This window comes from Ovis canadensis, chromosome 17 (genome assembly GCF_042477335.2).
Source record: "Ovis canadensis isolate MfBH-ARS-UI-01 breed Bighorn chromosome 17, ARS-UI_OviCan_v2, whole genome shotgun sequence".
NCBI lineage: Eukaryota > Metazoa > Chordata > Mammalia > Artiodactyla > Bovidae > Ovis > Ovis canadensis.
Window position 1 is genome coordinate 60,352,515 of NC_091261.1, and position 11,108 is coordinate 60,363,622.

The 11,108-nt window shown below is 46.1% G+C and overlaps 1 long non-coding RNA gene across 1 annotated transcript; it reads right to left on the reverse strand.

Annotated features, from left to right (window-relative positions):
* Positions 1 to 586: 586 nt before the first annotated feature.
* LOC138422311 (uncharacterized) lies at positions 587 to 10,732 on the reverse strand. Its single transcript, XR_011249832.1, has 3 exons — positions 10,474 to 10,732; positions 6,438 to 6,503; positions 587 to 1,615 (listed from the first exon to the last, which is right to left on the reverse strand). It is a non-coding gene; the product is annotated as an uncharacterized lncRNA (long non-coding RNA).
* Between the last annotated feature and the right edge of the window lie 376 nt (positions 10,733 to 11,108).

Consider the following 11,108-nt stretch of genomic DNA (forward strand, 5'->3'; position numbering starts at 1 on the left):
GAGACACAGTAGCAGGTGAAGAGCGAGACTGGAAGCATGGGAGGAACCCAGCTCACCATGATCGGCTTTGAAGATGGAGGAAGGGGACTCTGACACAAATAATGAGAGCATCCTTTGGAAGCTGAGGACAGTGAACAGCCAGCCAAGAAACGGAGACCACAGCCCACAAGAAACAACCTGAATGAGCAAAAACTTTACTCTGGAAGGAAAGCAGTGCTGCTGATACCTGAATGAGACTCAGATTAGACCTCTTTTTTTTAATATAATACTTTTATAAATATTTATTTATTTATCTGGCTGTGTTGGGTCTCAGTTGCAGCACACATCTTTGTTGCGTCATGCGGGATCTTTCACTGTGGCGTGTGGACTCAGTAGTTGCGGCAAGCGGGCTTAGTCGATCCGTAGCATATGGGATCTTAGTTCCCCAACCAGAGATAGAACATGTGTCCCTTGCAGTGGAAGGTAGATTCTTAACCACTGGACCACGAGGGAACTCTCAAGTTGGACTTCTGACCTTGCAGAACTGTGAGGCAGTGAGCGTGTGTTGTGTTCAGGGGTTACGGCAGGAACAAATGACTAATGGAGATTTACAGAGAAAATACTGTTTTGCCTAGAGGACAGGGCTGGTCAAGCTTTGGGAGACTCATGAGTACACTACATGTATCTCTGTAAGGAGACCAGCAGGGACTGCATGAGATGTGTTCATCAATGAGCTGCAACATGTTTGGTAGGTCGGGAACATTAAAAAGAGACAGTGCACTAAACCGCTTCCCCTCTGAGGGCACTGCTGCAGATGGGCCGTCCTGCCTTGGAGACGTCCCAGGCACAGGCTTGTGTATGAAAGTGAAAGTTACTCGCTCAGTCACGTCCGACTCTGGGATCCCATGGACTGTGGCCTGCTAGGCTCCTCTGTCCATGGAATTCTCCAGGCAAGAGTACTAGAGTGGGTTGCCATTTCCTCCTCCAGGGGATCTTCCCAACCCAGGGATTGAACCCAGGTCTCCTGCACTGCAGGCAGATTCTTTACTGGTTGAGCCACCAAGGAAGCCCAGGCTTGTGTATAATTCACCATAATATCAAAAGAAAGCACCCCAGAGAAGGGAGCCCAATATGTCTCCTGTGAGCCCAGGCTCCTGATATCCTGTTCTCAGAAACCATCCAGCCCAGAACCCCACAAGGATGAAAAGTTTTTAGGAATCTTCGAGATGCTGAAATAGGCAGAGCTGAAATTCCAGGGAGTGGAACTTCCGATCCCATCTTACTAATGCTTCACGAAGAGAAGTGGACCTTCACCAGCTTATATTCATCAAGCCAAGCCTCGCTTATCACCCCAAGCCTCCTCCTCCAGGAAGGCTCCTCTGGTTTTCCACATGGACTGCACTGTCCTCTCTCTTCTCTTTCTCAGGTCGCTTGCCGTCCACATACTTCCTCAGGGGCTTGGACAGAAGCTTGGAGGGTCAGAGAACTCCCCGTTCAGAGTTTCCACCTCGCCTGCAGCTGCCATGGAGGTCCTCTGCTGACTTATGCTGACAGACAAGTCTTCTTTGGTTCAGTAAGAAAATTCTGATGCCTTCTATGGAAGCTCATTAGCACTGCTTCATCGCATTCTATAACTCTGAAAATAGAATGTTAAATTCTGCTATCATATCTATTTTTGGATTCATTTATTCAAAAACCACATTTTTGCCAAGGGAAGACTATTTGTTAATTTACACATTTGCCCTCTCTCTGCCTCTAAAGAATCTGTGAGTTTCATGAGGGCCAGGATTATTTATCAGAGAAAAAATAAAGAGAGAGAGAGTAGAGAGACAGTAAACAAAAGGGAAGAAGGGAAGGAAAGAAGGAAGGAGTTAAGAGAAGGGAGGGGGAAAATTAACCAGAATTTGCACATAAGAGATGGTCAGAAAAATATTTGTAAAATGAAAATCATACTCTAGCCATCTCTAGGAACTACACAGCTAAGTGGACAACCCCCAAAGGAGTCAGCGATTAACAGGTTCCTTGAGTCTGAATCAGGTATCTTGGACCACAGGCTGACCATCAGGGGTCTGACTTGGGTACATCTAAGCCTCATTTATCCCAGTTTCTGATGATGAAGAAGTTGGGGGCCAGTTGGTCCAAGGGCAGACATTGCTCCTGGTTCTAGATATAGTTCTGGTGATGCACAGACCAGATCTTAGATAACACTGAGTCACCAAGTGAGACAGCTATCTCCTTCAAGTTCTCCTTCAACCCTCTGTACTGAGACATCAAGGAGAAGGTCTAACCCTTCTCTAACAGCAGCTCTTCTCCTTCGAAATAGAGAGACAGTGGGCCTCCAGCCCAGGCCCTTTTGTAAGTAATGGTACCTAGGTGGAATCCAACATTGTTTCTTTGCATATGTGGTATTTATATTTATGATTATCTCTTCTTTATCACAAGCCAATTTTCTGTTTATGATGGTGGATATCAAGTTTCCTTTTCAGATGAATTTATGTTTTTTTCAAGGGAGCTGACTTAAAGACAAATGGTAAGTCACTGATTATACATGGAGTGCATATCATGGTTAAGAAGATGGCCCATCCTTGATACAGCAAGAAAACAAGACCATCAGAATGGTGGATGGCTGCTATATGGAAACATATGGAGACCTCCCTGATGGTCCAGTGGGTAAGACTTCGCCTTCCAACGTAGGGGATGTGGTTTCAACCCCTAATTGGGGAGCTAAGATCCCACAGGCCTCAGGGCAAAAAAAAAACAAAACATTTAAAAAAAAGCAATACTATAACAAATTCAATAAAGACTTTTAAAATGGTCCACATCCAAAAAAAAAAAAAATCTTAAGAAGAAAAGAAATACAAGACAAAGCACATCAGTATATCCGAAATAACTCAGCTCTAACGACAGACAGCAGGAAGAAACCTTTCCCAGAATTAGACAAACACTCTAAAGGTCCCACACTCATTACAGGTTTATTTGCTGTCTCACCCATTCATTCTGGGGTTGACAATCCTACATACTTTATTTTGGGATCAGAGTCCTACACTACTAAATTCAACTGTTCACTCAATAAACATGTATTGACCACTGAGAGGACATGTGCAAGCCCAAAGCTACACAGGTAGTTTAGGGGTGATTGGCATTCACATCTTTGTAGCCAGAATTTGGTCCTCACTCACTCCTAACCTCTCTGCCCCCACTGTCCTATGAGATTCCTCAGATCTGAAGGGTCCCTCTGTGATGGGCGGAAGAACTGTGATTAGAAGTCAGGAATGAACTTCTCCAGGATCTCTTTCAAACTTTCTTGGTAACAAGACCAATCCAATCTCAATACAACATTGTCCAGCCCCCACCAGCACCACACACCCTCCAAACCACATGTTATGGCCAGTGCTGAAGGCTTCTCAGGACACGTCAGATTCAGGCACCGATACTTAACCTGAAACCAATCACATGGGGGTTTTTTGTTGGTGGCGGCGGTGGTTTTTAATATTTATTTATTTGGCTGCTCCAGATCTTTAGTTGGGGCATGCAAACTCTTAGCTGCAGTATGTGGGCATTTCCTGGCTAGGGATCAAACACACACTGCATTGACAGCCCATGGTCTTAGTCACTAAACCACCAGGGAAGTTCCACCAATTACATGCTTTGGAAGAAGAAATTAAATTCCCCTTGAAATGGGCAGTTCTGAAATTCAGACTGAAACAGTGATGTAACTAACATGTGAGCAGAAAATTCACGAGATTAAAAAATGGCTCACAAACATATGAAAAAGGGTTCAGACTAACTTATAATTAGACGAAGCTTAAAACAACATCAAGATACAATTTCTCACCTAACAGACTGGCAAAAATTAAAAAGCACGCCAACACATTCTGTTGGCAAGGCTGCAGAGAAACGGGCATTCTTGTGTGTGAATGGCGAGAGTCCCATTTGGCACCATCCTTCTGGAGGGAAATTGGTAATACTTAAGAAAACTTCACATGCACTTATATTTTGACCCAGAAATTCCACTTCTAGGAAGCCACCCTGAAGATATTTCTCTAAATATACACAAAATCCATGCACACAAGTTTACTGCTTATAGCACGGTATGTAGCTACAAAATATTGGAAACAATTAAAAAAAAATCCTAATTTAGGGGAGGGATTGAATGGGTAGTGGCCCATTTATAAATGAAGCATTATACAGCTATTTAAAAAAAAAAGAATCGGGAAGGGGGCTTCTCTAGTGGCTCAGTGGTAAAGAATCCACCTGCCAATGCAAGGGACATAGGTTCGATCCTTGGTCCGGGAAGATCCCATATGCCGTGAGGAAACTAAGCCAGTGCACAGGCTACTGAGCCCACAACTACTGAGCCCACAAGCCGCAACGACGGAAGCCCACCTGCCTAGAGCCTGTGTGCCACCTGCAACAAGAGATTCCACTGCAACCAGAAACCTGAGCACTGCAACCAGACAGTAGCCCCCGCCCACCACAGCTGGAGAAGGCCTGCACCCAGCAGTGAAGATCCAGTGCAACAATAAATAAATCTTAAAATACAAAAAAAGGAATGGTAGTGGGATGTTAACAGCAGGGGAAGCTGAGTAGTAAGGGCTAGGCAATCCTTAAAACTCTTGGTATAGTACAAGAATATTTTCCATTTAAACTGAGCAGACACACAGTCAGCCAGACTTCAAACTAAAACATTCAGACTGAACCTTCAAAGGAAATCTTTAAATTTTCCTTGCATGTCAAATACAGAAAAGACAAGTAAATGTGACACAAATCTTAAATAAGCTTTGATTATGGATGGGTTTATGACATCTTCTAAAGACTGATTTACAAGAAATTTAAGACTGTGTCCTCTCTCTCTTGAATCACGTGGCACATCCCTCTGGGAATTCTAGGAGGTTTAGACTTCTGGCCCTTCATTCCTCAAGCAAAACGTAAGACAAATTTTGTCTGAAAGCTTCTATGGAAAGTCATAAACATCAGCTGGCAGATCCTCATTTTGTCACAGAGCCAGCTGACCACAAAATGCTATATCAGAATTTAGAAACACGTTATGAAGCCACAGGGACATGTATTGATAAATGCCTCATGCCTGGACAAGCTATCCTCCCTCTCTTTAATCTCAAAATTCAGTGCAGTAGCATCAGTCTTCTTTCCATCAGTGGGTGTTACAACCGATGTCCATGTACTGAATGAGAAATGAAGCTCTGTTTGGTTCCATGTTTCCTAAGATCGCTTTCACACTTGTCACTACTCTGACTAGGAGCCCAGGAGAAAACTAAGTGAAGAGTTTTGGAAAGAGCCAGAGACCACGGTGTGCACCAGAGAGAAGCTTCTGGGTGATAATCTCCCAACTGGGCAGTGCCAACAATGCTGGCTCTGTGGGAGGCCCAGAGAGGGCTTCAAGGGCGACACTCATGATCTTCCAGAATCCAGCGATTCACCAGCACCATGAATGCTTGATGACCAATAGTCTCCTCTCCAGCTCTATAAATCTGTCATTTCAAGAACTGTTAAATGCATGGAAACACAGGACATATGGTCTTTTGTGGGGGTGGGGGAAGGGCATTCACTCAACAGAAAACACTTGAGATCAATTCAAGTTGTTGTATAACAGTCCATTCCTATGGATGTTCTACATGTTAACTATGAACTTGATAAAGAACATGTGGATTGTTTCCAGGTTGGGGTTATTACGAATAAAGCTGCTATCAACATTCACGTACAGGTTTTAGTGTGGATACAAGTTTTCATCTACCTGGGACAAATAAGTGCCCAGGAGTGCCATTACTGGCTTGCATGGTACATGTGTACTTGAATTTCAAAGTGCCCAACTATTTTCCAGATTGGCTGCACCATTTTATATTCCTACCAGCATGCATGAGAGAAGAAAACTGAACCTTCTGGACAGGAGCTGGTATCCTCATTTGGACAGGAGTTCTAACCCAATGACATAGTCTGACATATTAGAAAAGCACAACAATTTGCCCACGATGCTTGGTCTTCCTAATCTATTTCTACAACATAGAGAAAAATCTGTTCTTTAGATCAGCTCAGGCAAATTATATACCTCACGTGGGCTTTTGACTTTGAACTAAAATTAAACTTATGCATTTGCTTTAAAAGATTTAAAACTGACATTCAGCTCAGAAATACAACTTTCTTCCAAAAGAAAAATAGTAGCCCATAATGAAGGCTAGTGTGCACAATCAGCAGCCAGTTAGCTTTGAATATAAATTGTTGGTTTTGTTTAGTTGCTCAGTCACGTAGCCCACTAGGTTCTTCTGTCCATGGGATTTCCCGCAAGAATACTGGAATGGGTTACCATTTCCTCCTCCAGGGAATCTTCTTAACCCAGGGATGGATTGCATCTCTGGGTCATCTCTTGCATTGGCAGGTGGATTCTTTACCACTGAGCCACCAAGGAAGCACTTGAATATAAATAATGACGCATAACAACTCACCTCTGGATTGTGAACTCGAGCTCCTCAGAAAACACTGTGGCTTCTTCCGGGAAGGCAATCTCTGCTCTGAGGATGAGACACATCACAGGAAGAGAATTCATGGTGAGAACAATCTTTGTAAGATGTCAGTGACCTCCCCGGTCTTTGACAGCTAAGCGGGAGGATGAAGGAAAGTAAAAGTAAGAGGCTGTGCTATATCAAAAAGCAGTTTACAAATGAAGCTGAGAAATCTGAGCTCCTTTTCATTAGATGTCATATATATGTGAAAATAGTTTGTTCTGGCACTTGCAAGCACATGACTCTCCCTGGTACATGAGTAATGCAGCTGCAGCCTTGGAGAAAGCCTGCATACCAGAGTGTAAGGTGGAATTTGCATGAGTGTATAATTTGCATATGGGTCAAATGTATTCGCATGGCCTATTCTATCCTCTTCTCTCTCAGAGTTCATTATCTGAAAACAGCCAGGACCCTGGACCCACACATCACTTCTTTTTAAATCTCATGCCCTTCATCTTTGGGCAAATCTGCCTTAGGGTCCAAGTCTCTGCCGACTTAGACGCTCAGCCCCTGGACCTCAGAGCTGGGATTCGTTAAAGTCCAACTAGTAAAAGGGTTTGGTCAAAATCAGTCACAAAAATTAACTCAAGGACCCTCCTGAGACACACAGCGAAGGGAAACTCGCTCCAAGGAGGAAATCTGATGCTAATGCAAGAAGCTGGGAGACCAGTACCCAGGGGCTGCCTGAGCTATCCACACGAGCCCACACGAGAAGGGAGAGAAACCCACTCAGATCACGCAGCCTGCTCACAAGTTGAGAGGAGGCCTCCCCAAGGCTGAGGGTCTTCTGTCCTGCAGTCTTAGATCTGGGGCCCAGAGATTCCCCTGAAGCCCTGCCCTGAAACCAACACTTGCATCTCATTGGGCAGATTGCAGTCATGTGACCATTCCTTTCTGCAAGGGTGTCTGGGAAATGTAGTATTTTATTCTAAGGGGTGTGTGTGTGTGTGTGTGTGTGTGTGTGTGTGTGTGTGTGTGGCAGGGGGTGGGGGGAGTTGCACTCAGTCATGTCCCATTCTTTGGGACTCTATGTAGCCCACAGGCCTCCTCTGTCCACAGGATTTCCCAAGCAAGAATACTGGAGTGGGCTGTCATTGCCTTCTCCAGGGGATCTTCCCCACCCAGGTTGAACCTGAGTCTTTTTCGGTCTCCTCCATTAGCCGGCAGATTCTTTACCACTAGCTGCCACATGGGAAGCTGGGTGTACTGACAGGCAAACACTATGTGGATATATAAGTAAAGAAGAGAGGAAGAAGGTTGCAGGTAAAGTAACTGTTGGGCCTTCCTGGTGGCTAAGCAGTAAAGAATCTGCCTGTAAAGCAGGAGACCACCTGCAATGCAGGAGATGAGGGTTCAATCCCTGGGTGAGGAAGATTCCCTGGAGAAGAAAATGGCAACCCACTCCAGTATTCTTGGGAAAATATTCTGGGAAATTAACAAACAGCCCTACTAGGAGGTAATCTAGGAGCCTTCCTAGTTTAAAATGTCTCCCTGTTAGCAGCAGGGAGAAATGGAGGACAATTTTGCTTTTCATTATATGCCTTTCTGGATAATTGATGTTTGACGCCAAATAAATCACACGTAGTACCATGAGCTGAGAGAACTTAGCAATACTTCCATTCAATGTGCAGTTTCCTTCCTCTTGCTCCCGTTTGATAATTACACCTGACATGTTTGTTCTAGTTACCCAGCAATTTTCTCTGATCTGAACTCCTGGCTGACTTGAAATAGAATTTCTCAAAGTGCTTCTTTTTTTCTATATGGTCTCCTTGAATAAAAATATCTATCTGCAATGCAAATGTGTCCGTGGGCAGGGGAGGGGAGCTGGTAGCATTAGAATAGTGATGAAGAAACAACTTTCTCAAGATGCGGACTCTTGTCACAGAGTGTTGGCTGGCCCGGTTGTGGAGTGACTCTTTCAAATAGCAGATCTTAGAAGACTGTTTCACTTGACCTTGGCACCTTATTTTATTTTTTTCATGTAAGGGCCTGCTTTATTGAGGATAAATTTCAGGGACACTACACTGTCCATTTTGTGTCAACAGCTTACAAAAATCCATTCTCTTCATATGAGGATGTCAATTTCTAGAGTCTGCAAGTATGGAGTCAAAATTACTCCTGAAAAGTACCCTACATTGCCCATAAAAAACAGGATGATTTCACCTCTTAGTAGATTCAAAATAGCCAGCTTTTTCTCAAGTGTTGTGTCAAATTGTTGTTTTTTTGGCCCATCTGTATATGAACCTGAGTTTCGGCACATTAAAAACAAAACAAAAATGATATACATACACACACACATAACACGTGCACACACACACAGACTGAAACCCGTTTCAAGCCTAGACTGACAGAAGGAGAATTTCAAGTTTCAAAGGGAATGGATTTCTCTTGAATTTCAATTGTGCACAAGAACTTCTGAAAAGTAAATGAAACTTTTTAACATCAGTTGGCAGTGTGTCTATGTTTCTATCATAGTGCTTCAAGCCCAGCTTAAAGAGTCTCAGGAAAGAGAGAAAGAAAGATTCCCATTAAGTTGAATTTGGCTTTTTGACCATCAGGTCGCACAGGGGCTGGAGTGGAACCTGGGCCCGAAAGCAAGACTCAGAGATGCCCTGGACCCACTGACAGTTTCACTCATGTGGCCCTGCAGATCCTGCACTCCAGGGCTGCTGCTGTTGCTGCTAAGTCGCTTCAGTTGTGTCCAACTCTGTGCGACCCCATAGACGGCAGCCCGCCAGGCTCCCCCATCCCTGGGATTCTCCAGGCAAGAACACTGGAGTGGGTTGCCATTTCCTTCTCCAATGCATGAAAGTGAAAAGTGAAAGTGAAGTCGCTCAGCCATGTCTGACTCTTAGCGACCCCATGGTCTGCAGCCTACCAGGCTCCTCCATCCATGGGATTTTCCAAGCAAGAGTACTGGAGTGGGGTGCCATTGCCTTCTCCACACTCCAGGGCAGGAGGCAAGAAAAACACATTTTCGCTTTTTGGCCTCCTGCATCTCAGGACCCTGGCAGAAGTGTGCCTGATCCAGAGGGGCTAAGGCCTAGCTCCTAGCTGGTCCCTCGAGCCACCGAAGCCAGTGCTGAGCAAGAAAGGGTGCTTGATGCCAGCTGTACCTGAAGCTTGAAGATCATTCTCCCTGCCCCACCTGCCTAATCTGCACGGTGACCTCAGACACAAGGTGCAGTATGAAAATAACAATGGTGTATCACCAACTGGTCGGCTAGCCAATGCTCCAGGCTTTGGGCTGTGTTGGAGGTCCCTTGATTCTACTCCAAGAGGCAGCACATTCCCCTTGTGGACAGGGAACTGGGGTGAAAGGTTTCAGGTATGGGACCCCTGGGAAGCCCTGTTCTGTTGCAGCAGACACCAGTGTCTTTGGGTCCGACCAGCTCCTACCTACAACTCCTAAATTACATCGGACCAAATCTGGGGTGTCAGGAGGAGTCCCCGAATTCTGCCAAGCTCGGGTTTGAAGTAGCTGAGTTGTGAGCGCGCCTTCCTCAGTGATCCAAGAGCTGCTCTAGGACCTGGGGTTGGACACAAGGGGTGCAAAAAGCCAGGCTCTCCCCCTGTGCTCCGCAATCCCAGTTTGACAAGCTAAGGGTGCAGATAGGGGATGGGGGCGCTAGATGAGACCCCAAGCTTTGCGGAAAGGGATTTCCCATAACCGGACCCCACTTCCCAGATCCTAAGTGACAAAATGTGTTCAGTGTGGGGTGGAGGTAGACTCGGGAAACCCGAGTAGGATACAGTTAAACGCGCTCCCTCGGCCACGCCCCTCCTCACTTTAGGGAACAGAACATGGTCCGATTCCAGGTGCATCAGATGGTTTCATGTTGAAGATCCTAGAAGGACCAAATTTTCCTCATTCCCCATTCTCCGCAGAGGCGGAGACGCTGCTGGTGGCGTCAGCGCCCTCTAGGTTTCCTCAACAAATTCCAAATTCTGGAGACAGACGCCTCCGGCGCCTCCTTACCTCTGTCCTGCGGTGCACCCGCACAGCCCCAGGGCCCTGTGTTTGGAGAGCATCCTGCAGCCCTCGGGTTCAGGCCGCCGGCCAGCGGCTTCCCCTGACCCCGAATCGACCCGGCCAGCCGAATTGGGCGGGTCCGGCTGGTTCTCCGAAGGTCAAGCCGGATCCCTGCTGAGTGGTCCTAGTCCCGGCGGCTTTGACCCTGGCGCCGGGAACCAACAACTTTTCTCCACCTTCTGCAGCCTCACGCACTGGGAGATCCGTCAGAGTTTCAGCTCCGCCCCACCACGCCCCCGACCCGGTCCCGCCCCCACTGGCCACGCCCAGGGCTCGCCCACCAATGCAAGGTCCTAGACCCGCTCCATCCGAGGAGCAAGTTGAAAGTGTGCCCACTCGCAGGCGAGCTTCCCGCTAGGGCGCTTTGGGAGAGAACGGGAAGGGGAGAAAGAAGGCTCAGTTCTCTTTTCTGCTGCTAAACCCTACTTTATTCATCCTTTGGCGTTACCTTTCTGAGGCACAGATAGCCCTGATAAGTTCTGATCCGGTTCTCCAAGTCACTGCAGGAGAGGGTAAGTAGGGAGGACGGTGAACACTGGCCTCGAGATGTTCAGATGTCTGGAATTACAATGGGGTAAAAA